General features: G+C 35.2%; 1 long non-coding RNA gene across 2 annotated transcripts; it reads left to right on the forward strand.

Moving 5' to 3' along the window:
* On the forward strand, positions 1-26,053 carry LOC127806217 (uncharacterized). Of its 2 annotated transcripts, none has more exons than XR_008024374.1 (3): positions 1-148; positions 262-516; positions 25,330-26,053. It is a non-coding gene; the product is annotated as an uncharacterized LOC127806217 (long non-coding RNA). The 2 variants fall into 2 exon arrangements; XR_008024373.1 differs by lacking the exon at positions 25,330-26,053 and adding an exon at positions 4,005-4,465.
* The last annotated feature ends 901 nt before the right edge of the window (positions 26,054-26,954 follow it).

Consider the following 26,954-nt stretch of genomic DNA (forward strand, 5'->3'; position numbering starts at 1 on the left):
CTGGATCCATCTCTGTTCCAATCTTCTTAGCTTTCTTGCTAGGGCTCTTCAATGCGGTTCTTGTGATTTCTAGGTTGTGAAGTGTCGTTGCTGCAGGAGAATCAAACATAGCAGACATGGCTTGCCCAAAAACTTGCGGATATAGCTGGTAATAATCTAATAGTTTAAGAAGGCTCTCGCTTGTTTAAAGTTCAAAGATTCTTTGGATTGAAAACAAGATTATGTTTATTCAATCTTACTTAGATGATGTTGATGCGACAGAATCAGGAAGCAGTGGATTGCCCGATTCCAGGAGTATTTGGGATCTTGCCTATGATGTGGAGGACATCATGGCCGCGTACTTCCCTAAGCTATCATCACATGGAAGCAACATCCGGAAGGGGCCTCTTGGATTTATGTTTCTCAACAGCCAAATCTAAATGAGCTCTTGAACGATATAGCAAGACAAATTGGCTTGACGGAGGACTGCAACCGCAATTCCATGGGTAATTTATTCCAATTTTTAAGCCAAAAAAGGTATGTGATAGTTACTTGATGATATTTGGCAGATTGAACCAATGGAATTGTTTACAAAGTGCCATCCTTGTTAATTCCATGAACGGCAGTAGAATCACCATCACTTCTCGGGACAAATACATACATAGGTGTATAAATCCATGGGCAAAATTTTCTACATGAGTAACAACCCTTAGACCAAGAAAATAGTAGAAAACTCTTCTTTAAAATGGTCATGGCTGCCCCACACAATGACAAGGGTAGCAATCTTTCACAATTGGAAAATATTGGTGAGAAAATGGAAAAAAGATGTGGTGGCGTGCCAGTTGCCATGGTAGTTACAGCAGGCTTATTGTTATCAAGAGAAAGAGCCAAACATGCATGGCAAGGCGTGTTAAAGAATATGGGTCAAGATGAAGACCAATGCAAAAAGATCTTTGCTTTGAGCCAAACATGCATGGTACGAGCTTTGCATTAGGGAGGCTAGAAGTGTTGCTTTTATTATCGTTGAACTTTTCGTATTTGGATGGATTCCCAAATTTGGACCAACATTCGATCTATCTCAATATATAAACCTTCGTAAGCTACTTGTGCGGCTGTGCCCATACTGGATTTTCCACGATATGATAAACTTCCCCCATACCTCACCGAGCTTGGCCTTTGGGACACTGGACTGAAAATAGACCCAATGGCAATTCTGAAGAAACTACCTCAACTTAAGATCCTTATTTTAGACTTTTTAATTCATACCATGGCAAGGAGATGGTATACTCTGATGAAGCTGACAGCTTTCCTCAACTTGAGGTATTGAAAATTGGATTACTGTTTCTAGAGGAGTTCGTAGTTGAGGAAGGGGGAATGCCAAGACTCAAGGACCCTATCCTCATTGAGTGCTTTAAGGAAATAAAGGGGGTTCTAGATAGGATGATTAATACAATCATGATTGCCACGGGAAGAGGTCAATAACTTTTGTCCTGTTTCATTGGTATGCTACTTGAAGATTTGATTACAATAACTAGAGATGATCTATGATATTTGTTCCTTCACAGATATTTCTACTCACCAAATGAGACAATGAACCTCAAACAACCCTAACTCCTAGCACAAGTTTATGGCAAGATCATAAATGCAAGAGGATGACTAAGGTAGCTTGGGACACTAATGATAAGTTTGATTGGGAGGAAACTCAAACAGTTGAAGTCTAATGTAGATAAACTACTTTCATATTTTAAACACACCTCACTACTACACTGAACTCTCTACCAGACCAAGGTGGAAATATGAAGAAAATTTAACTAGGGTTTAAAGAAACAAATCATAAGGTTCAAAAGATGGTAACAAACTAAGAGAATGGGGATACTAAATTGTACACAATCATAAGAAGACAAATTTGAAGCATATTTATACATCTAGCCCCTGTTGAGATGTTAGTTAGCATACAGAATGTGATGAGCAAAGGCAAGAGGCATTCCCAATAATAATGACATTGCAAAATGCAAGACATTCACAAGCTTAGCTTAAGCTTTTAACTGTCCTATTTGAACATTTTCTCCATATTCTGACGATCAATATCCCAACAAAGTTTCTATCTACAAATCATTCTCCTATTTAGAGGTTAAAAGAGCACTGATACCTGAATTTGAAATTTTTGACTTCCAAACTCTGGCTTTTTGAAACACACACAGAGATTCAGACCACTTAAATTTAGTATTTAACACTTATTAAAAACAATATTATTTCAACAAATTTGTTGGTAATGTTAAACTTTAAACTAATGGAAGAGGTTAGTTGAAACACACACAAAGAGAACCTCAAATTTGAGTAGAAAACAAGAAATTTGAGTAGAATTTACTTGAATTTTTTAAATGCATAAATTAAAACATAAATATTTCATTTCAAAATAGATGTGAGAAGTAGAGTAGAAAACAAGGTTGAATAGACATATTAGGCTTAGTTTGGCTATGCGTTTCTTAAGAGAGCTTTTAACCTTTTTAGTTTTTAAGTTGGTTAAATTTTTTAAATTAGGTAGTGTTTAAACTGATAAAATATTTGGATAAATATGTTTTAAGTTATAGTTAAAAATTATGTATTTGATTTGTAAAAATTGATAAACTGTTAGAACTTAAAAAGAAAGACTAAAATAGACATAATATTGAATAATACAAATAAAATTTTAAAAAATATTAATTTTTAATAAAATAATTTATAAATTGATGTCCAATTGCTAAAATATTTACAATTACATGTTAATAAATTATATATAATTATTAAAATATATTAATACAATACTTTATGTATAAATTTAGATCTAATTTATACAAATCTTTAGAGATAATATATAAAATTCCTTATTTTTATATGTATATATATATATATATGAGAATTTAATTATTTACGGCTCTTCTAGTCCTAGCCTCCTTTATTAAGTGAGTGAGTAAATTTAATATATACTTATTGAATTTTAAAACTATAACTGTTTACTCACTGAACTTTAAATTGTTATTACTTATTCACTGAATTTTGCTTAACGTTAACCATTCATCACTCGTTATAACTCCGTCAGATCTTGCAAACAAAAAATGCCCACGTGGCTAATGAAATTTGATGTGACAAGGGTAAATTTAACATATCCTCACTAAATTTTAAAAATATAATTATTTATTTATTGAACTTTGAATTATTACTACTTGCTCACTAAACTTTACTTAACGTCAACCATCTATCACCCGTTACATTACTGTATGATCTTGAAACACTCGTTATATCATTGTCTGATCTTGAAACATATTAAAAGCTTTTTGTATGCCTTTGAGATCATTTGCTTCTCAAACTAAAAGTTAAAAACTAAACCAATGATTTAAATTAAAAAAAGCTATTGATGCAAACCAGAAGCAAAAAAGAGGTTTGCTTAGATTTTTTACCTCTATTCAAACAATGAAATTCACAAAAATGTATTTCATAATAAGATCAAGAGCTAAAAACTGATTATAAAAATTGTAGTTTTTGGTTTGTAATGGAGGTAAAAAAATCTAAGCATATATTTCTTTTTACTTTTGTTTTGTATTAGTAACTTTTTTAATTTGAATAATTGGTTTAGTTTTTGGCTTATAGTTTGAGAGCAAGTGATATCAAATGCATACAAGAAATTTTTAATATGTTTAAAGATTAGACGATAATATAACAGGTTATGGATGTTTGATGTTGAGTAAAGTTCAGTAAGTAAATAATAACAATTTAAAGTTCAGCGAGTAAGTAGTTACATTTTTAAAGTTCAGTGAGTGTATGTTAAATTTACCCTTACCACGTTAGATTTCGTTAGCCACGTGGGTATTTTTCACTTGCAAGATTTGACAGAGTTATAACAAATAATGGATGGTTGACATTAAGTAATGCTTAGTGAGTAAATAGTAACAATTTAAAGTTTAATGAGTGTATATTAAATTTACCCTTAAGGGAGCATATGTGTGTATATATATATATAATTATGTATATGTATATGATTCATCTAGATTTGATGACGAGGAGATTTGACTTGCAATGTTGGGCTGGGACGGCGACAGTGCTAGGCGGGGATGACGACTGTGTCTTCGTTGAGATCTGATGATGGCGTTGGGAGGCAACAACCATTTCTTTGTCGAGATCCAGCAACGATGTTGGGCTACGACAGTGCTAAGCATCTTGCGGTGATGGGCAACGATGACTACTGTTTATGGATGAGGAGATCTAGCATGTCGGTAATGGAGAAAGCGCTGAAGGGAAGATGGGAGAAGAGGGATAAGAGGTTTAAATATTAAAAATGTAGGAGGGTAAAATTGTAAATGAGTTGGTCAAACTGCATAGCTAGGTCCAGCTCAAGGCATATGCCACTGAGGCCTATGCCTAGGTCCCCCAAGAAGGTGGGGCCCCAAAATTGATAATTAATTATTATTTTTAAATTTTAATATTTTTGAGATGAAAAATTACTAATTCTATTTTAAGAAATTTTTTTAATTCATCCTTTGTTTATTTTGTTATTTTATTTGAAGGAGGAGGGTCCCCAACTTCTCAAGTCCACAGATTATTTTCCAATATTAGGTAATGTATAGTGAGATGTCATTTAAATGAGAAAACCCCAAATTTCTTAAGTCTACTGATATTTTTTCAATGTTAGGTAATGAATAATGGAGTGTAAACTAGTAACGCAACAAAAAAAAAAAAAAAAAAAGACAAGGAGTGACATTATTTTAGGTGGTCAATTTGATAATAGGCAATTAATGAAAATAATAATTTTATGGGATGATAAATGTAAGTGAAATTAAAATTTATAAGCTCTGTTATTCTAGGACTATGCGGAATGACCCTTAGATGATATATGCCTCTCTCAACACTCTCAAATCCACCCAGCAATTATAGGAATTGAAAAACAAAAACATAAGCAATAAAAAAATAGAATGAAAATAAAACAAAAAACAATCAAACCACAAGTAGGCGCGAATTTATCCTGGTTCGGTTTCCTTTGAGGAAACCTATATCCAGCCTTCAAAGAGCCCTCATAGCAGTCTTTATTTTCAGAAAGAAGATCAGTACATCACAGCCCTCATAGCCCACAAACCCTGAGTACAACACCACACTGTTTCCCCAAGAAAAAACCCCAAGACTTGCAGACAGTTTTCCTTTCTTGAACAATGCCTTGCACTCATAATATAAAGGACTAGAGCACTTATAGAATAGTTCTCTCTCAGCAGGCACCTTGCCCTCTTATTTATAGAGGAGGTGGACACACTTAGGCAACTAACTAACTTAGGGAAATTACATATTAATCCCAACAAAATGTACTAATTACACTTTAACCCTTAGCTGCCTAATTTCTTCAGCCGAGACTACTCCTTCATGTTCCTTTCCGGTTCTGCTATCTTATAGGACAAAACTCGAGGCAAACTTCAACAAGCTCATATAAATGGAGTTTAAATGTGTAGAAGAGTCCAAAGTTGTGGGTTAAATGGACTTGGGCCTAATATGAGTGGACTCTTGATTTGGGCTTAGGCCCATGTGTATTATAATGTGGGACAATTAAAGAATTGGGGAAAAAAAGAAAATGGGCAAAATGTCTAAAATGAGCTTGAGATGTGTTGTGTGTATGGGTTGTGATAGAGGGCAAATTGGAAAAAAAAAAAGAAAGGGGTGGTTGGAGTTGGATGGCAACCCACTCCCTCTCCATTCTCTTTTGCTTCATCTATAATCCTTATTCCTCTTTCTCCTCATTCTCTCTTGCTCTATCTCTTGTTCAGTTCTTCTTCTTTCTCTTCATTTCCTTCTTCTATTCTCTTCATTTTTTGCTCTTGGTTTGAGTTTCAAGTGGAGATTTGTAGATTTTGGGGTATTTTTCATCTCTTTGGGGTTGCACCACTTAAGGCAAACTCTCTTGCACTTTATTTTCATGGGTTTTGCAAGTATTTCCTTCATTTCTTCTCCATTTCATTTCAAAAAGCTTCAATTGTAAATATTGAAATTATTTCCGTGAAAAATGTCCGGTTGTTTTGTAGGTATGAAGTTGGGTCTTGTTGGTGTTTCATTGGGGTTTTTTTTTACCCCATTTTTACTTCAAGGAATGACATTGGTGGGTTTGTGTTACAACCCAATTTTTAATAAGTCATGATCGGCACTAAGCCTTAGGCTTAGCGGCCCCACCGTGGATTAGTAAGCCTCTTCTCTAGCTTAATTTAGTAAAAACATTAATATTACTGACAAAATATAGAGACATGTATTAAAATACTATATCAACTTCCTACAAAAATCTCGATATTTCATATACAACAGATACAAAAATGAATATCCATGATCTTGCTGTTATAAGTACATATACAGTCTCATATTGCAGGCTTTTGGCACAAATGTGTACCACAAAAATAAAGTACAAAAGAATAGACTCAACAATAAGTGTGCGTCTCCACAGAGCATCCTATATCAAATCAGGAATCAAAAGAGGTTTAACATCATACTAGAAGATTTGCTGGTCTAGTATTCAAAAGAAGAATTTCTTGAAAATATTTTTTTTAAAAAAAAGGTGTTGACATATATTTTTGTAACACTCCGCATTGAGGGATAGGAAGGACCAGGACAACTTACCCTGATGAGCCTACGTGAACTTCCCAAGGGGGTCACCCATCCTTGGATTTCCCCAATCCAAGCACGCTTAACTTGAGAGTTCCTTGCCTATATTCAGTCTAAAAGGTATCCAACTGGTGTTGTTTCTTTCCTTACTTATTCTCGATATATACTACTCTTCTTTGGGCTCTTAAGTTATTACACATATCGTGTCATCATCATGGGGCCCATAACTGAGGGTTAACTCTTTAGCTCTTGCCCTTCAACAGCCAGGAGCCCCACTGCACTTATGAGCCCCTCAGTGGTTGCACTTTGGGTAACCGATGTGGGACGAACTCGGTGCATCCACACCATCCCTCCCCGGTAGGTGTGGTGGGGCTCTATCGGCCCTTCCTTTATCGGGGGTTGTAGGGACCATTAGGGATAATTCCCACAGCCGACGGCAAATGGTGACACATATTTTTGTAACACCTCGCATCGAGCGATAGGAAGGTCCGAGACAACTTACCCTGATGGGCCTACGCGAACTTCCCAGGGGGTCACCCATCCTTGGATTTCCCTAGCTCAAGCACGGTTAACTTGGGAGTTCCTTTCCTACATTCAGCCCAAAATGTATTCAGCTGGTGTTGTTTCATTCTTTACTTATTCTCGATATATACTACTCTTCTCTAGGCTCTTGGGGTATTACAGACATCGTGTCATCATCATGGGGCCCACAACTACAGGTCAACTCTTTAGCTCTCGCCCTTCAATGGCCAGGAGTCCCATTGCACTTATGAACCCTTCAGTGGTTGCCTTTTGGGTAACAAATGTGGGATGAACCCAGTGCATCCACACCAAGGGGTGAGTCTTGTGGACTCGCGAGTATAAGGTATGCCATGCCCATTAGGAGAGTATGCAACAAAAATGATAGGACGAACATCAAGGATACAATAACATAATAGTAAGATGAACAACGAGTATATGTACCATAAGTTTACATAATTTGAGGTTTAAAGAAAAAAATAGTGTAGGAAAAATAGGTGTCTAAAGATAACCTTCATAAGTTGCTCACCTAACCACCTAAGTCTCCTATACTTTTTATATGCGATGCATTCACCAAATCTAAGGACACACTAGTAGAAACTGGCCTAGCGCTTATACAAACTTGCACACAAGTACATATATTGGCACATACATCATCATTACACTATAATACTATAATAGCTCACGTGATAGCAGTGTTGAAACATACTATTCATGTCTCTCTTGGCCTTGGCATGCCAAGCCTCATAGTACCATGATCTTTTCCTGCTTTGAGTTACCAGAGAATCTACTAATTAGTCCTCTAATAATGCAAATGATACCCTACTTAATGCATAAGTCATAACCATTTATCATTTCATGTGGTGACCAAAATGCACCATATCATTCAATATTTCACATATTCAAAGACAAGAAATTAGTTAGGGTATCACTTATAATCTTTCTGCTTATGTCCCTCCCAATAGGATGAAAATATTTCATGCATTTTAAAAACATTTAAAAGTGTTTTTCCATGATCCACATATAAAAATCATATACAAGTTATGCATGGAACAGTATATTCGTGCACAAAATAAGGTAATCATAACATATCATATCTACTCGCCTGGGAAGGAATAACTCAAGTCCGAATCTGGGGAGAAGATCAAACGAAATCCTGGGAATCCAATTCTACAATAAATAGAATAGGGTGGTCACTTTTGGGTAATAAAAATAATGACGTAATGAAAATTATCGAAAATCTTAATCATTGCCTAACACCTTGAATCCGTTATTTTATACATTGGTCTGCATAATATTTGAATTTGGCGCCATTGAATTCGTCGAGCTTAGCCATCAACTACGTCATTATGCCCCACCTTACATGCTACGTGTAAGTATATAGTGGAACTGCACACTCACTTATAGGCTGTAATAAGAATAATATATATATATATATTTCTATATTCACCCATAAACTAGATTTCTTTTAATATAGATAATATTTAATTTTTTTCTTTTTCAAAATACATATATATTTATATTTATAACTTAATTGGTAAACTTTTAAAAGCGTAATATTTAATTTAATTAGTGATTTAATAGATGGCTTAAGAAAAAGAGATTTGCAATGTGTTAGCCTCAAAATAAAATAAATCCATCAGAAATCAGGATTCGGGGTAAATCTAAGTCATCATCATAGGCTAGTCTAGAACACACTCGGAGTCAGTCTTGCTTGGTCTTGAATCATCTAATAGGGTTTTGTCCTTAGAACTCCGATTAACAAAGTGACTTACTAGTCATATCGCCAATTCCAAGAGATCTAAAGAGAACCCAAATTAGACTGACGTTGATATCCTGAGTAGGACCAACCTAACCAAGTTATCTTAGGTTCACGGATAAGCGACAAGCAGGGAAAACAAGTCGAGTGGGCCAGCCCAAGGGTTGCCACAACTAGGTTAAACCATACCCAACACATTGGGCCATCTTGTAACCCAATTTGACCCTGCCATTCTAGGTCAACACCTTACTCGATCTGCCCAAACCCCAAAAGCCCTCTTTTTTTTTCCTTCTTCCCGACATTCTGCTGTCACCGGTGACCGTCGCCCGTGACTGTCGCCGGTCGACATGATATGGCCGACCAGCATACCGATTTGAAGCCCTCGCCACAAACATCGACATATCTCAAAATGAGAGCCACCAGACGGTGAGATCTTAGCAGATCTAAAAATTAATTTTCGATTAACATAGGGATGCATTCTGGCCATCGCTGTTCACTATTCGCCAACCACACTTTTTCGACGATCGAAGGCTACCACGAGGTGCACTACACCAAGGGGACCAACATACCCAAAAATAACAAAGATCGGACGGTTAGATTTTCGTAGATCTAGGGTTTAATTTTCAGCCAAAAAATAGAGACTAGCTGCCAGTTGCCGCTGGCCACGATGGCCAAAGATTTCTGGCGATCTGAGACCATTATCCGACACCCTCGACTATTCTGACCAACATACCCCAAAAGCAACCAAATCCAACGGTCAGATCTCCGTAGATCTGAGTTTAAACATCCAACCAAAAACCCAATCACGCCGATATGTATACATCTCGTGAAACAATAGAAAAACCATCGAGGATTAAACCAAAACACTTACCTCTTTGTAGATTGGGGGCACTTAAACGGTGGAAGTGAAATTGGACGCAAGATCAACTGACCGGATAGCGAGAAATCGACAAAAATTCGAGAGAGAGAGAGAGAGAAAATCCAATCTGGGGGCTGCCCGAGCGCCCCCTCCTCCTTTTATAGTTTTAGTTTTTTTTAATTATTTTTTGATTTATTTATTTTTATAGTTATTTTTAATTAATTAATTTATTTATTTAGATCTTTACAGCTAGGAAGCTAGTGGTGGTTGTTTTGGGTCCATTTTGTGCTTTCTGTGTGCATTGAGTCGACTAATCTTTGGGTTAAGTCGACTCAACAGAGGGCTGTTTTCTCAGATTTTTGGCCAATCCTTGACCGAGTCGACTAATCAATCTGCTCAATCGACTAAGCTTTAGTTGACTATTTATTCCATTAGTCGACTATGCCCTTTCTTTCAGCACTACGCATGTTGCACTCTTTTGATCATAATTAAGATTTGTTTTTTTTTTTTTTTTGTGATCCTAACTTGAAAAGGTTTGATTTGGCGTATTTTGGGCACAATTTAGATAATATTTGACCTTATTAATACCTTGTCAAACACAAGTCCTAATTATTAAGATAGGATGTTTAACCATTGAATAAAAGATTAATGGCCATGATTAAAGTTATTTCTATGTGAATTCATGAGTGATGGCCAAGTCTTAGAGGATATATAACATTTATTGGAAAAAGAGTATGGGTGGTATATTGATTATGGGAATCGTTATGGAATTGAATCTCAATGAATGACATGAAATCATAGTAATGATTATACCTTGAGCTCATGAATGAATATGTTATTAAAATATTTAAATAGGCATGACGTTCATGATGTGTACATTCTTTAATGGAGTATGCATGTCATATTTATGTGAGACCTCGTGAGAATTTCATGGCATTATTATTTGTGCCCTTATTATTATTATTTTGGTGTGGCATTTATGTTCAGTGGATGAGAAAAGAAAAGGATATCCTATGGAACACCTGACGTGGGTGAGGTGGCTGACTGCACTTTCACCCTGCAATTAAAACACAATAAAAATACATTAAAACTTTTATATTTTTTTCTTTATTTTGGTGAGAGGTTTATATTCGTCAGTGTACGAGTGCAGTTGTAGTTCAAATTTAAATTTATATTTTCTAGATTAGTCTAGGTCGTCCACTAAGAGATTTATTTATGGCAAAAGAAAAAGAATGTCACACACACGCACACGCATTTGAAATGGCAACAAGATTTTTTTATGACTTTTTTAGACAACAGATACTAGGAAGTAAAGCAAGACATATGTTGAAATAAATACTGGACGTGAGAATATAAAATTGGATAGCACTTGAGTTAAGATAATTTCAGCACCAACCCGTTGATTCCCAAATTTTAGCAGAAAAGATTAGCGACATTAATTTAATTTCAGATATGAGGGTTTGCTATTAAATGAAATTAGAGATAATGATAGTTCTAGTTAAGCAATCCCCATACATGATATGCGGGATTCTAATTTAAGCAACCACCATAAATTCAATTGCAATTAATACACAAAATAACTAAATTAATCATCCGAATTTGGGTATGATAGCATTTCCAGTTCTAGTAACTCTCATACATGGCATGAAAGTTCTAAATTAGGCTTACGCTCCAATCCAAACCTAGTGATTTCTCAATAATTAAAACACATTCACACTGAAATTTAAATTAATATTACTCATTTAAAGCACAACTTTCTTTGGGAATCATTGGCGTTGGATATTGTCCTTGCCTTAACCCAAGATTAGATTTAGCTACTCATTTTCATTTAAAAGTTAATTGACAAGAATTTAAATGGCATAATTTAAATAACATAATTTAAATAACAAGAATTAAAATAGCATAAACTAACCGGCTATTTAGGCGGTGGATAATTAAAAGACAATAATTAAAATTACAGAAATTTAAAGGTAGAAATTAACTGGCCATTTAGGCGGTAGATAATAAAGTAACAATAAATGACATAATAATTTAAAAGAAGAAAGAAAGGAAGTAAGATTACAAGAGAAAACAAGAGAGAGAATAAGAGCAATTCTCTAAGAGAAACTCTAAGAACAAAACTAAACTTTGATTCAAATAATAACAACTTCTCACAAATGCACCCAAGTGAGCTATTTATAGTTCATAAGATGCAATACAAACCATACAATTATTCAACTAAACATAATTATATCTAATGGGCACTCACAAAACATTCACCTAACTTGTGGAAGAAAATTAGGTAAAAGACAAAAAAATATAAAAGACTTTAGGTGATGGACTACTCATAAGAATACAAAAGATTTTAGGTGGTAAATCACTCATAAAAAAAAATACAAAATAAAGAAAAGTCTTCTATAAATTGGGCTTTGTTGGGCCTTTGATTGGTCTTTGGCCTTTCTTATGTTGGATTCTATTTGATAGTTAGGCCAAGTGCACTTGAAATATCCTCTAGACTCCATAGTTGGCCCATGGATTTGAGCAACAATAATGGGTAATCCAACGTCTTCGATTTATGCCCCCTAATTAATTGTAGAAGTCAACTTCCTTGCTTTATCCTGTAATAATATGTAATGCAAATAATTATTTATTTTAAGTATAATTATAAAGCCAAAATGGGGATATGATTCATTAAGATTTAGGAAATATTGACCTCTCATCACACCCCCCAACTTGAATATTGCTAGTCCCTTAGCAATCAGATTGTACACCAGCCATGATCTAATCGCAATACTTGCATAAATATAGAAATTTCAAATTCGAAACCAAAATGCGTAGAGTAGAACATTCAAAATAAGTTGAACATTCAAAATTAGATTTTTGGTTAAAGGACATACAATCTTAGGAATATCAATCAGGATGACCAATACACGGACTTACTCCCTCGAAGTTTTGACTTTAATCCTTACTGTGAATTTTCCCTCCAATAAAACGATTCCTCAGGTGTACACATAAGGAGGTGCACCGTTATAAGAGTAAATGTAGAACGAATTCAAAACTCGGTGTCATCCCAAATACAAGAAACGTATTTTCATGAAAGAACAAAAAAATTGACATAACTTCATGACTGGAATAATGCCCTAGATAAATAACTTCTTAATTTAAACATAATTCCCTACTCCGAACTCGAATTCTGAGATCACATGATTTATAGCATTAAAAGGGATCAGACTGAGTTATAATGGGGTTATGAGGTTAATATAGGTTATCAAAGAAAAGGATAGAGTATGCAAATGGTGTGCTGGGATTTTTTTTTTCAACATTTGTGTTGAAACAATTATGCTGAATAGCTAAGAGAATTTTTTTTTTCATTTTTTTTTCTTATTTTTTTCTCTCTCTTTTTTTTTTAACAAGAAAATAGCTAGACAGACTAATTCCCAAAATCACACCAGGTTGGACAAAATTCATATGGTTATGGGTTAAATGAGGGTAACGAAAGAAATTGTACTACAAATGACTCACATGGGCTAGCAAGGGAGGTTAATATAAAGAAAGAAAAAGGTTAATAGGCCCAAAATAAAAGAAATTAATCCCCCTATCATGCTTCTACAAAATAATGTTACTCAGTCATCTAATTTAGAATTTGAAACCAGTTAAATTCATCCGTTATCATACTAGACATTCAAGGCGAATTGATGTTTTGAAGCCATTGAAAAGATGAGATAAACAATAAAGCATATTTAGAGTAAGTGTTATTTTATTCAGAATTAATGGTTATTAGGCTTAAACACTTACTTGGGTAATAGTCTCTACTTCTGTTGAGGGATCATACAGTGTACTAATCAGCTAATTACTATCACCTTTGACTTTATGACCGATAACCAATTTTTTTTTAAATTTTGAATACCCGATGAATGCAAATTACTTGTTCCAATGCATATACGTTTTCAAATAAGAAATCAATGCATTCATGTTTCGTATTGCAGACTTAACCAGCTATCAGTGCATAACTCCAAAGCTTTAGGAATAGTGTTATTTAAAACACAATTTTTTTGTTTTTTAATAAGAGCAGATAAAGATAATCAATTCACACAAGACTACAAGCAAATAATAGCAAACTCACAGCTAAACATGAACAAAATAATTCATAATTAGACCTTACACCCCTCAACTTGAATTGCAGTAATAAAATAAGGTTGTTAGGAATACCTGTAACTCCACAAGTTCATAGATTTACTGTGAACTGTTAGAACTCAAATAAACAAATGAGCATAACATATATTTATATTTTCACATAAAAAAAATTATGTAAGTCATAAGATAAACAAAATGCATCTCAAGAGTACAAAAAATACTCCTTACTAAGCCATTTTATCATAGACTTGCTTAACAACATTCCACAATTTTCTTTTTTTTTTAGAGAACACATGATAAAATAAAAATTTCATGCAAGTCATAGGAGATGCGTCTCAAGAGTACAAAAAGTACTCCTTACTCAACCATCTCATCATAGATTTGTCTACAGGGATAAATCTAAATTAATCGGACTCCTTTGGCGCTTGTTTCTGATTATCTTAGAGCAATATATCCGAGGCTCATAAGGATCGTACTGTAGAACATAAGCGTGTAATTTCTCTAGCAGCTCATTAATGGTGTATGCAGAAATGAGAATCTTTCTTGCTGAAAGAGAAATGAACTTTTGATCCACAGCCTAATCAAGAAAAGAGAGCAACCCATCGAAAAAATGGTTAACATTTAAAAGTCCAATAGGTTTGGTATGGAGATTACTCTTGGTCCAGGAGATTATACAAAAGATTTCTTCAAGTGTTCTAAAACCTCCTAGCAAAGTAATGAAGGCATGTGACTGATAAATCTTATAAGCCATGCACTCAGACATAGAAGTCGTTTCTATAAGTTGACCGCGTGTAATCCCAGAAATATGTGGTTCAGCAAAAGGGATTGGCATTACACCTACCACATATGATTTTTCAAGATGTGTAGCTTGCGAAATACAACCATTCAATCCACGACTTCTCCCTCCATATACCAAATTAATTTTTTTTTCTCCCAATTTTAGGCCAAGTTCGCTTGCTGTAAGTGTGTAACAACTATCCCTCCCGAGTTGAGAGCCACATAGTACACATATGGTGTTGATTCGACGAACTAACTAACCTTCCATTTATATTTGTTCTTTATGCATGCCCTGAAAAGAGATTTGGTGATCAAAAGTAGGTATACAAAAATTCAACAAGAAATAAACACAAACAAAAATTATGCATATGTACAAATAGTTGTGATTGTGGCTCACATCTTCCTCTGATTTTACGTCCAGAAACGACTTAAACACCTTCTATGAAGTGGGGATAAGCTTCCCATCCAATTTTCTTAAAGATTGGCAAACATGGTCGTTTTTAGTCAGATTCCCAAGACTATAGCATTGGTGGTCACTTATGAACTGGGTCCATAAAGCAAGAAGTTCTCTTTGCACTATTCCACACGGATGCGTCTCAAGAGTCAATCGGATATCATCCAAAGACTCCTTACTCAGCCCATCCTTTATGAAACTAATTTTGCCTTCTCGATTTATGGACGTAAACCCCACAGATTTGCATTGTGTGTTACATGTCCAACGAGCACATTTGTGACAACCATTCACTCTTTTTGCTCTTCGTTTCATCGCAAAACTACTCTTTCTCAAACTTGAAAAATGCTTAAAACTAGGTAAAGTTTCGCCTAGTAATCGAACTTTTGCTTTAATCAACCAGCGAATATCTTCAGGGATGTTATTATACATCAACATTCTAAGTCTTTCACACCTAACGGCATAATTTTTTTTCAAATCATTCATTGGGAGAGATGGATAGTAATTGCGAATTTTTGAGAGTTGAAGATCCATTTTTTTTTTATTAAAATACAACTATAATAAAATAAAACTAAAAATTATGAATCTTGCAAAATGAACGAGAGTACCTGATCGGAGAACAACACGAAGGAGATGAGACTGAGCTTGCTTGCAGAAGTGTGGCTTACTTCATACAGATATGGAGTCTCTTATAGAAAAATGGGCATCACTATTCTACACTCGGCTCGAGGCATGCCATAATTGTAGGGTCAGGCTTGGCGTCTCTTTTTTCAACGCTTGGTGCCTCATTTTTCAACATTTGGCAGTGTGCCTCTTCCTTTATAGGATAGTGTGATTGCACTACCCGAGAAAAATGGCTACCACTAGCGTCAATTCTATCTCTCTCAATTCAAATTTTTTTTTTGGGGCCGAATAAAATCATATATACCGCACAAGACAATATTATCAAGTCAAACAAAATTATTTGCACAATGGATCAATTTCAAACACCAAGAAATCAATTCTTAAGTATACCTTACCCCTCAACTTGAATTGCGCATTGTCCTCAATTGGCAATAAAATGATAGAAGATAGGTATACCTGGCGATCTTCAATGCATGAACTCGTATGCAATAATTTTATTTAGACTGCTAACAGAAAAATACTATTTAAGTAATGTAGAAAATAAACAATTTATATACATATTTTTATATACTTTTTTTTTTTTTTTACTATCTCAAATCTAGAGACATCCATTTAATCTAAATGGAAATGTGGTCTTTTAACGTCTGATTCCCAGACGACATAAAACTTCATTTACTCATTAGATGATGATGGATCATCCAAATCTACAACTCCTTAATTCTTCTCAACATTACCCTGGTATGATTTCAATCTATGACCATTGACTGTAAGAAGTTGTCTTGACTCCAGATTTTCTATCTCAAAGGCCCCATATTCTTAGATGGACTTGATTACAAAGGGCTTGACCCATCGAGACTTTAATTTTCTTGGGAAGAGATGCAATCGAGAATCGTACAAGAGTACCTGTTGCCCTACCTTAAAGCTTTTTCGAATGATGTGCCGATCATGCAACTCTTTCATGCAAACCTTGGCCAATCGTGCATTTTCAAATGCCTCGTTCCGAATTTCCTCGAGCTCATTCAATTGGAGCTTCCTAGGGAGGCCTGCTTCAGTTAGACTCTTGTTGATCTTTTGAATTGCACAATATGCTTTATGCTTAATTTTTACTGACAGATGACAAGATTTACCGTATACTAGCCTATAGGGAGACATTCCTAAAATTGTTTTGTAAGCTGTCCTGTACGCCCAAAGAGCGTCTACTAGTCTTAAGGATCAATCCTTACAATTAGCATTAATAGTCTTTTCCAATATGCGCTTAATCTCGCTATTGGCTAACTCGGCTTGACCATTGGTTTGGGGATGGTATGGTGTTGCAACCTTGTGCAGTACACCTTATTTTTTCATTAATCCTGCCACAACTTTGTTACAAAAATGGGAACCCCCGTCACTGATGATTGCTCGTGGCATCCCAAATCGACTGAATATATTTTCTTTCAAAAATTTTACAACAGTCCTATGGTCATTTGTTCTAGCCGGGATTGCTTCGACCCATTTGGACACATAGTTAACAGCAAGTAAGATGTATTCATGACCAAATGAATTAACAAATGGGCCCATAAAATCCATACCCCAACAGTAAAAAACTTCTAACACTTAAATCGAATGTAATGACATTATGTTTCTCCTCGACAAACTTCCTAACCTTTGACATCGATCGCAACTTGAACAGAACTTGTACACATTCTTGAACAATGTCGGCTAATAAAATCCACTCTGAAAATTTTTTGCAACTGTTTTCTTAACAGAAAAATGGCCTCCACATGCAAGAGTATAACATAAATTAATAACACTTTGTTGCTTATGATCGGGTATGCATCTATGGATGATTTGGTCAGGACAATACTTGAAGAGGTAGGGCTCATCCCAAAAGAAGGTTCTGACTTTTCTAAAGAATTTATGCCTATCTAGCTTACTTCAATGGTCTGGGATAAGACCAGTTGCTAGGTAGTTCGCAATGTCGGCATACCAAGGGACAACAAATGATGCATGAATAGCATTCACTTCAAACAATTGCTCATCAGAGAAATTGTCATGGATTGGTTCATCAAATTGTGTGAGATCTTGACCTGGAATTCTTGACAAATGATCAGCCACCACATTCTCTACTCCCTTCTTGTCTCTAATTTCAATATTGAACTCTTGTAGGAGTAAGATCCATCGGAGGAGACGAGGTTTTGCATCTTGTTTTTTGAACAGATACTTCAGAGCAACGTGATTAGTAAAAATGATCACTAGTGACCATACGAGGTAAGATCGGAACTTATCCATGGCAAAGACAACTTTTAGTAACTCTTTCTCTGTAGTGGTGTAATTCTTTTGTGCCTCATTAAGAGTTTTGCTAGCATAGTATATCACATGAGGTTTCTTATCTTTCCTTTGTACTAACATAGCTCCTACCGCGTAATCACTAGCATCGCATATAAGTTCAAATGGGAGGGACCAATCAGGGGATTGAATGATAGGTGCAGAAATGAGTGATTTCTTCAACTTCTCAAAAGAAACTTGACACTCACAATTCCACTCAAAAGGTATGTAAAGGGCTAAGAGGCGGCATAAAGGTCTAGCTATGCCACTGAATGAAGCGATAAATCGCTTATAAAAACCAGCATGGCCAAGAAAAGACTTAACCTCTTTCATGTTCCTTGGGGCAGGTAATTTTTGAATTGACTCAACCTTAGACTGATCAACCTCAATACCCCTGGAAGAAACAATATGTCCCAAAACACTTCCTTGAGTAACCATAAAATGACACTTTTCCCAATTTAGCACTAAATTCGTTTCTTTGCATCGGACTAGAATTTTCTCCAAATTTTCTAGACAACTCTCAAAACTGTCTTTATACACTAAGAAGTCATCCATAAAGACTTCTACCACATTCTCAAATAATTCACTAAAAATACTCATCATGCATCTTTGAAAGGTTGCAGGGGCATTGCACAGACCAAATGGCATTGGTCTGTAAGCAAATGTCTCGAATGGACATGTGAACGTGGTTTTCTCCTGATCCTCTAAGGCAATTTCAATTTGATTATATCCAAAATACCCATCTAAGAAGCAGTGGAAGGCATGTCCCGCTATTCTCTCTAACACCTGATCCAAAAATGGGAGAGGAAAATGATCATTTCTAGTCACAGAGTTGAGCTTCCTGTAATCTATGCACATTCGCCATCCAGTCTGGATGCGTGTAAGAATGAGCTCATTGTTCTCGTTTGCTATCATAGTGACTCCTGACTTCTTAGGTATAACTTGAGTTGGACTAACCCATTTGGAATCAGATATAGGGTAGATGATGTCAGCATCTAAGAGCTTCAACACCTCCCTCCTAACCACTTCCTTCATGTTTAGGTTTAACCTTCTCTGTATCTCTCTCACCGGCTTTGCATCTTCTTCCAAGAAAATTCTGTGGGTACAAATTAAGAGACTAATGCCATGCAGGTCTTCTATAGTCCAACTTAGAACTTTTTTATGTACCTTTAACAGATTCAACAATTGTTCCTCCTGTTGAGGATTCAGACTTGATGAGATCACCACCGGCAAATATTGTCCTTCACCTAAGAATGCATACTTAAGATTGTTTGGCAATGGTTTCCTTTCAGGTGCAGGTGAGCAGCTTAAGACATATTCAGTTTTCTCTCGAGAGCAATTTTTCTGCTCCAAAAATTCTTTCAACTCAAAATTTTCCTGAACAAATTCACAGTTAATATACTTCTCACTTAATGTCTGTATCAGATTAGTTTCTTTAGTCTCATTCTCCAAATCCGGTTGTTTGGAAACCCTAAAGATGTTTGTTTCCAAAGTCATATTTCCAAATGACAATTTCAAGATTCCATTCCTACAGTTGATGATGTCATTTGATGTGGTAAGGAATGGTCGACCTAAGATGACTGGCACAGGAGGCTGAGGCCCCTGATGTGGCTGGGTGTCCAAAACGATGAAGTCCACTGGAAAGTAGAACTTATCGATTTGTACTAGAATATCCTCCACAATTCCTCATGGAACTTTGACTGATCGATTAGCCAACTGAAGGGTCACTCTAGTGGGTTTGAGCTCACCTAATCCCAACTGTTGATACACACTGTATGGCAATAAATTGACATTAGCTCCTAAATCCAAGAGTGCCTGATCAACCTTTTGACTTCCTATGATGCATGAAATGGTTGGACAGCCTGGATCTTTGTATTTGGGAGGAGTTTTCAATTGGAGAATGGCGTTGACTTATTCGGTCAGGAATGTCTTTTCATGCAAATTTGTTTTTCTTTTGACAGTGCACTGATCTTTTAAAAATTTTACACATGAAGGTGTTTGTTTGATTGCATCCAATAGCAGGATGTTGATCCTCACTTGCTTAAACACTTCATATATATCTGCATTTTGTTACTCTTTTTTTCAAATGATTCAACATTTGTGGGAAAGGTGGTTTGGGCCTGTATTGAATTTCTTTGCCATCTTCTTTTTGTTTTCCATTTTTCTTATTTTTTTTTATTTTTCTCATTTTTCTCCACGGTGGATTCATGATCTTTTTGTTCTTCCTCTTCAGCAGCAGGTTGGTTTATCCTAGGATCAGTTGGTTTTTCAATTATTTTTCCACTTCTTAGGGCAGTCACTGCTTGCACTTGTTTTTGAGTGTTGGTTTCACTATTTGAAGTTTCTACTTGGTTGGTTTGCCTAATTGGATTAGGATTAGATTGGGATGGAAACCTTTCGGGTTCTCTCACACTCAATGCTTGTGTTAACTTGGTCAACTGGTTCCTAATATCTTCTATGGCTCTGTTTGTTTGCTCCTGAGTTTTGTCAACTTGATTATTGATTCCTGTTTAGCTTTGGATGAATTGATACAGAGTGTCCTCTAAAGGTCTCCTAAGAAGTGGCTGGTAGGTGTTGGATTAGAAACCTTGATTTGGTTGGAAAGATTGTTGTGCAGGAAAGAGTGGCTGAGAATGATTTGCAGAATCATTTCTCCAAGAAAAATTTGGGTGGTTTCTATTGTTGGGATAATATGAGTTGTAATTTTGGTTTTACCCGTAATAGTTTCCCCCTTGATTTTGGTTGTGCCTACCCCCAAAATTGTGTGGGTGTGCATTATTTGTTTGTCCATACAATACCTCTTTGAAAGCAGGTAATGTAGGACATTCCTCAGTCTTGTGATCTGTTGTGTCACAAACTGCACATTTTACTTCCACTTGATTAACAGACCGTGTTCTTTTGGTTTCCAAACTTTCAATCTTTCTTGTCAAGGCATCTATCCTACCATGCAGATCATCACTCTCACTCAGTTGGTACCTACCTCTGGACTGTGGATTTTCTCTTGAGTCATTAGAAGATAGTGGTCCAACCTCCCAGTTTCTAGTGTTTTCTGCTAGGGTATTAAAGAACTGGAATGCTTCATCTGGAGTCTTATCATAAAACTCACCATTACACATGGTGGACACTAGCATTTTCAATTGAGGACTGAGAGCATCATGAAAGAAACTAACCACTCTCCATTGTTCAAAAGCATGGTGTGGGTAAGCATGGAGAAGGTCCTTAAACCTCTCCCAAGTTTGAGCAAAGTTCTCATTGGGTTTGCACACAAAATTCTGTTAGAACATTAGGTTCTATGGCACACACCAAGAGGGGGGTGAATTGGTTAAATTAAAAAAAAAAATTCTTTTAAGATGCAAAGATACTTTCATATGGTGAAGTATAAAAATAAAATCTTATCAATGAATAAACAAAGTCAATAGAGTAAAGATGCAAACGTAAAAGAGAAAAGATGAAGAACAGTGAAGACACATATTTATAGTGGTTTGGCTTTCCAAGCCTAGTCCACTACCTTAGCTACCCACTAAGGATTTTCAATCAAATTCACTATCAACCCCCTACTCAACTCGAGTAGGTCATCTAGTCCGTGACTAGGAAAAACTTACAAACCTCCCAATATAATGGGCCCTCTAGCTTACGCTAGGACAATTACAGTAATTGTGAAAATGAGAGTCTAAGAGTACAAACTCTTAGTTACAAGCTCTCTCCAACTGATAAATTTAGGCTTACAATGAATGTAACAATGTATACAAAGCCTCAGAAATGTAAATACAGCGAGAGAAGATATTGATCGCTCGATGTAAAAATGAAAGCTTGGTGGTTGAAGATATTAAATGTTTTCCAACAGCCTTCAATCTGTTCTCCCAACCCATATTTATAGTAGATGGTAGATAGATCCAAAAATCCGACCGTTGTGGTGGTTGGGCGAGCATTAAATGCGCAAAAAACTAGCCGTTATAAGTTTCTGCAAAAGATATAGTCGACAGAAGAAAATACATAGTTGACTATTTTTACAAGTAAAACAAGACATAGTCGACAGACAAAAATGCATAGTCAACTATCTTATAACACAAATTTTCTATAGTCGACAGACACATAAATATAGTCGATAGATGTAAAAATATGAAGAGGATTTTGAATTTTATGAACAAAAATAGTCGACAGATGAAAAACCATAGTCGACTATCCTTACCTGATAGTCGACAGATGCCTTAAATAGTCGACAGATCAAACCAGTATAGTCGACTATCCTTATGCATAGTCAACTATCCTTAACAGTATAGTCGACTATTTTCAGGCATAGTCAACAGAATGAACCACATAGTCGACTATCCATTTTGAAAAAATGAAAACTTAACAAATCCTCATTTCGATTCTTTTGAAAGCAAGTTGAGATTATTAAAAACATATTTATTTTGAATCTAAACACACTCAACCACACTTCAACATTTCTCCTATATAAATTTTCATAACTTTTCTTCAAGGAGATTTAAAGATTGTTTTTCACATTCATGTAAATTGATTAAAAATAAACTTATCCATAAAGATTTACTCATAAAGATTTAGAGATTGATTTTCATATAGTCATTATCAAAACCACTATTTTATTATCCAAGACTAAAATATCAAATTCATGATTTTCCTTTGAAGGGTGGCAGTTCTATTGGCTGGGAAATATTTTTTCAAAAATGTCGTTTGCATTTCCCTCCAGGTTTTTATAGACCTAGGTGGAAGAGTGCTCAACCACATCTTAGCCTTATCCTTGAGTGAAAATGGGAAGAGTTTCAATCTTATGACATCTTCATTCACTGTATAATCCATGCAGGTGCTACACACTTCCTCAAACTCTTTCATATGAGTGTATGGGTTTTTAGAATCCATGCCATGGAAAGTTGGCAACAGTTGGATGGTGCCAGACTTGAAATTAAACCTATGATGGTTGATGGGAAGAATAATGCACGAGGGAGTTATTTGTCTAGGAGGATAAAGATACTCCCTAAGGAGTCTGATCATTTCCTAATCAATGAGATCAGGATCACCGTGGTCACTACCATGTGCAGACATAATGTGTGCAAGATGCATGTTCTCGTTGTGTTGAGACATCAGTGATTGGTATTCTATAGTTCTACCTGACCTCAGTATCATACACCATATACAAACAAAAATAAAGTAAAAAGAACAAAAATAAACAGAGTTACCGAATTTATCAGGAGATACTTATTCTTTTTTTTTTTCTTTTTGTTTTTGCCTCAATCTCCCCAGTAACGGCGCCAAAATTTGACTGCACTCTCACCTTGCAATTAAAACACAATAAAAACACATTAAAACTTTTATATTTTTTTTCTTTATTTTAGTGAGAGGTTTATACTTGTCAGTGTACGAGTGCAGTTGTAGTCCAAATTTAAATTTATATTTTCTAGATTAGTCCATGTCGTCCACTGAGAGATTTATTTATGGCAAAAGAAAAAGAATGTCACACACACGCACATGCATTTGAATTGACAACAAGATTTTTTTTGATTTTTTTATACAACAGATACTAGGAAGTAAAGCAAGACAGAGGTTGAAATAAATACTGGACGTGAGAATATAAAATTGGATAGCACTTGATTTAAGACAATTTCAGCACCAACCCGTTGATTCCCAAATTTTAGCAGAAAAGATTAGCAACATTAATTTAATTTCAGATATGAGGGTTTGTTATTAAATGTAATTAGAGATGATGATAGTTTTAGTTTAAGCAATCCTTATACATGATATGCGGGATTCTAATTTAAGCAACCACCATAAATTCAATTGCAATTAATACACAAAATAACTAAATTAATCATCCGAGTTTGGATATGATAGCGTTTACAGTTCTAGTAACTCCCATACATGGCATGAAAGCTCTAAGTTAGGCTTACGCTCCAATCCAAACCTAGTGATTTCTCAATAATTAAAACACACTCATACTGAAATTTAAATTAATATTACTCATTTAAAGCGCAACTTTCTTTAGGAATCATTGGCATTGGACACTGTCCTTGCCTTAACCCAAGATTAGATTTAGTTACTCATTTTCATTTAAAAGTTAATTGACAAGAATTTAAATGGCAAGAATTAAAATAGCATAAACTAACCGGCCATTTATGCGGTGGATAATTAAAAGACAAGAATTAAAATTGCAGAAATTTAAAGGTAGAAATTAACCGGCCATTTAGGCGGTGGATAATAAAGTAACAATAAATGACATAAGAATTTAAAAGAAGAAATAAAGGAAGTAAGATTACAAGAGAAAACAAGAGAGAGAATAAGAGCAATTCTCTAAGAACAAAGCTAAACTTTGATTCAAGTAATAACAACTTTTCACAAATGCACCCAAGTGAGCTATTTATAGTTCATAAGATGCAATACAAACCACACAATTATTCAACTAAACATAATTATATCTAATGGGCACTCACAAAACATTTACCTAACTTATGGAAGAAAATTAGGTAAAAAACAAAAAAATATAAAAGACTTTAAGTGGTGGACTACTCATAAGAATACAAAAGACTTTAGGTGGTAAATCACTCATAAAAAAATACAAAATAAAGAAAAGTTTTCTACAAATTGGGCTTTGTTGGGCCTTTGATTGGTCTTGGGCCTTTGGTTGGTCTTGGACCTTTCTTATGTTGGATTATATTTGATAGTTGGGCCAAGTGCACTTGAAACATTATTTAGACTCCATAGTTGGCCCATGAATTTGAGCAACAATAATAGGTAATCCAACGTCTTCGATTTATGCCTCCTAATTAATTGTAGAATTCAACTTCTTTACTTCATCCCGTAATAATATGTAATGTAAATAATTATTTATTTTAAGTATAATTATAAAGCCAAAATGGGGATATAATTCATTAAGATTTAGGAAATATTAACCTCTCATCAGTGGCCATATAGCCTAGTAGACGATGCTCAAGTCAATGAGTGGCTAATTGATTTTTTTATATATATGTATGCATACATGCATGTGAATGGATGGCTTTGAGAGCCGAGGTGATCCATGTAGATGGAAGGCCATGTGGGCCTATGCGATGTATGGGGATCTAAGTGATTATGAGAAATGAAATGCTACATAAATCCATAATGATGATAGTATGGAATGGTGAGTAATGCTATGTTGCCCACTGCTGGGCAACATAGCATTGCTGATGGAATGGTATTAATAATGAGAATTGAATAATGGGTTTAAATTGTATTTGGGGAGTCGGGTGTACTTTATTTCTGTTATTCATTCATTCATTCTTGGATCCATTATTATATATATACTTGCTGAGTCTTGTGGCTCATCTTGTTTAATCTCTGTCATTCTAGGTAAGGGTAAGGAGATCATTGGGGGCGAATTTAGTGGGGCTTGAGCTCAAGTTTAGAAGTGCATAGAGACGTTCCTAATAAAAAGGTTCGTGTTAGTAGTTTTGTTGAGGGCATGTTGTGAGGAGATTTTTATTTTGTTAAATCCATTAGTGCTCTTGTATTCATTTTGTATAGGCCATAGTACTAAGATGATGTAAACTTATATTATGGCTTCCACTGAGGATATCAAAAGTTAGAAGTTGTGATGTTGAGTTATATTGTTTCATATCATTTTTGTGATGACCTTATTTCGGATGTCCTATGCTAGCGAGATTATCTGGAAGAGGGCTGCTACAACACACATCATAATGCACAAGTTCTAAAATATCATATTTTCTTCTAAAAGAGCCACTAAAAGAAACCCTATGTTGCTTACCATATAAACAATGATCACATCGGTTTAGAGACATACCATTGGATAAGGGAATATCTGTCTTCTTACCTAGAACTTGCAACCCTTTTTCACTCACGTGACTGAGCCTCTTGTTCCATAGATCAGGAGAAGAATCTTCAACTACATTTAGCTCACTTTTACAAGCTTTTGCATAAGTCTTCTAGAGCATGCAACAAGCTTTTTCTCTAACAATAATCAAAGTCCCTTTTGACAATTTCCATTTTAGATCACTAAAACTGTTGTAATGACCCAGTCTATCAAGAGCCAAAATTGAAATTAGATTGAGGCACATATCAGTAATATACCTCACATCCTTCAACACCAATGAGCAACCAAGATCTATTTGTAAATAAATGTCACTAATCTTAACAATCTTAGATTAACTGGTATTTCCCATTTTTGTGATACCAAAATCATTTGCTCTGTAATTAACAAATAAATCTATATTTGAACAAACATGGAAGGAAGCACCACCATAAAAAAATCTATGCAGTACTAGAATCATCTACGTGTATGCATTAACCTTATACAGAAGAGAGCACATCTTCACTGATAGTTACAATAGCTATAGTGTTCTTACCATCCTCATTCTTCTGATTAATGTCTTCTTTTTACTCTCTTAACCAAATCCGACAATTTTTTTAATATGACCTATCTTTTCACAATGATAACAAACTGGCCTTTTGTCTTTTGATTTTGATAAACCTCTTGATTTGATGCGACTTCTATGCCTTTTATTCTTATTTCTCCCTTTGTCCTTTACAACAAAAGCATGTGTATGATCTGATCCTATGCGTACACCTGAAGACTTTCTTCTTGATTCTTCATTCTGCATATTGTCACAGAATTCATAGTCAACACATCATCTGGAGCAGAGTTACTAATAGTCACAACAAAGGTTTCCCAACCATTTGGCAAAGAACTCAAAGCAACAAAGCATGCAATTCACCTTCAAGGGTCATACCAATAGTCTCCAACTGATTTATGATATTTAGGAAATTGTTCAAATGCTCTATCATGCTATGTCGTCTCTGTATTTCATGTTGACCAAGTCTCTAATCAAAAAGGACTTTCTTAAAGTAGTCTTCTTCTCAAACATAGACTCCAATTTCGACCACAATTGATGTGCATCAATCTCCTCTGCCCTATGATGAAACATGTTGTTATCCACCCATAGTCTTATAGGTCCAAT

This window comes from Diospyros lotus, chromosome 7, assembly GCF_014633365.1.
Source record: "Diospyros lotus cultivar Yz01 chromosome 7, ASM1463336v1, whole genome shotgun sequence".
NCBI lineage: Eukaryota > Viridiplantae > Streptophyta > Magnoliopsida > Ericales > Ebenaceae > Diospyros > Diospyros lotus.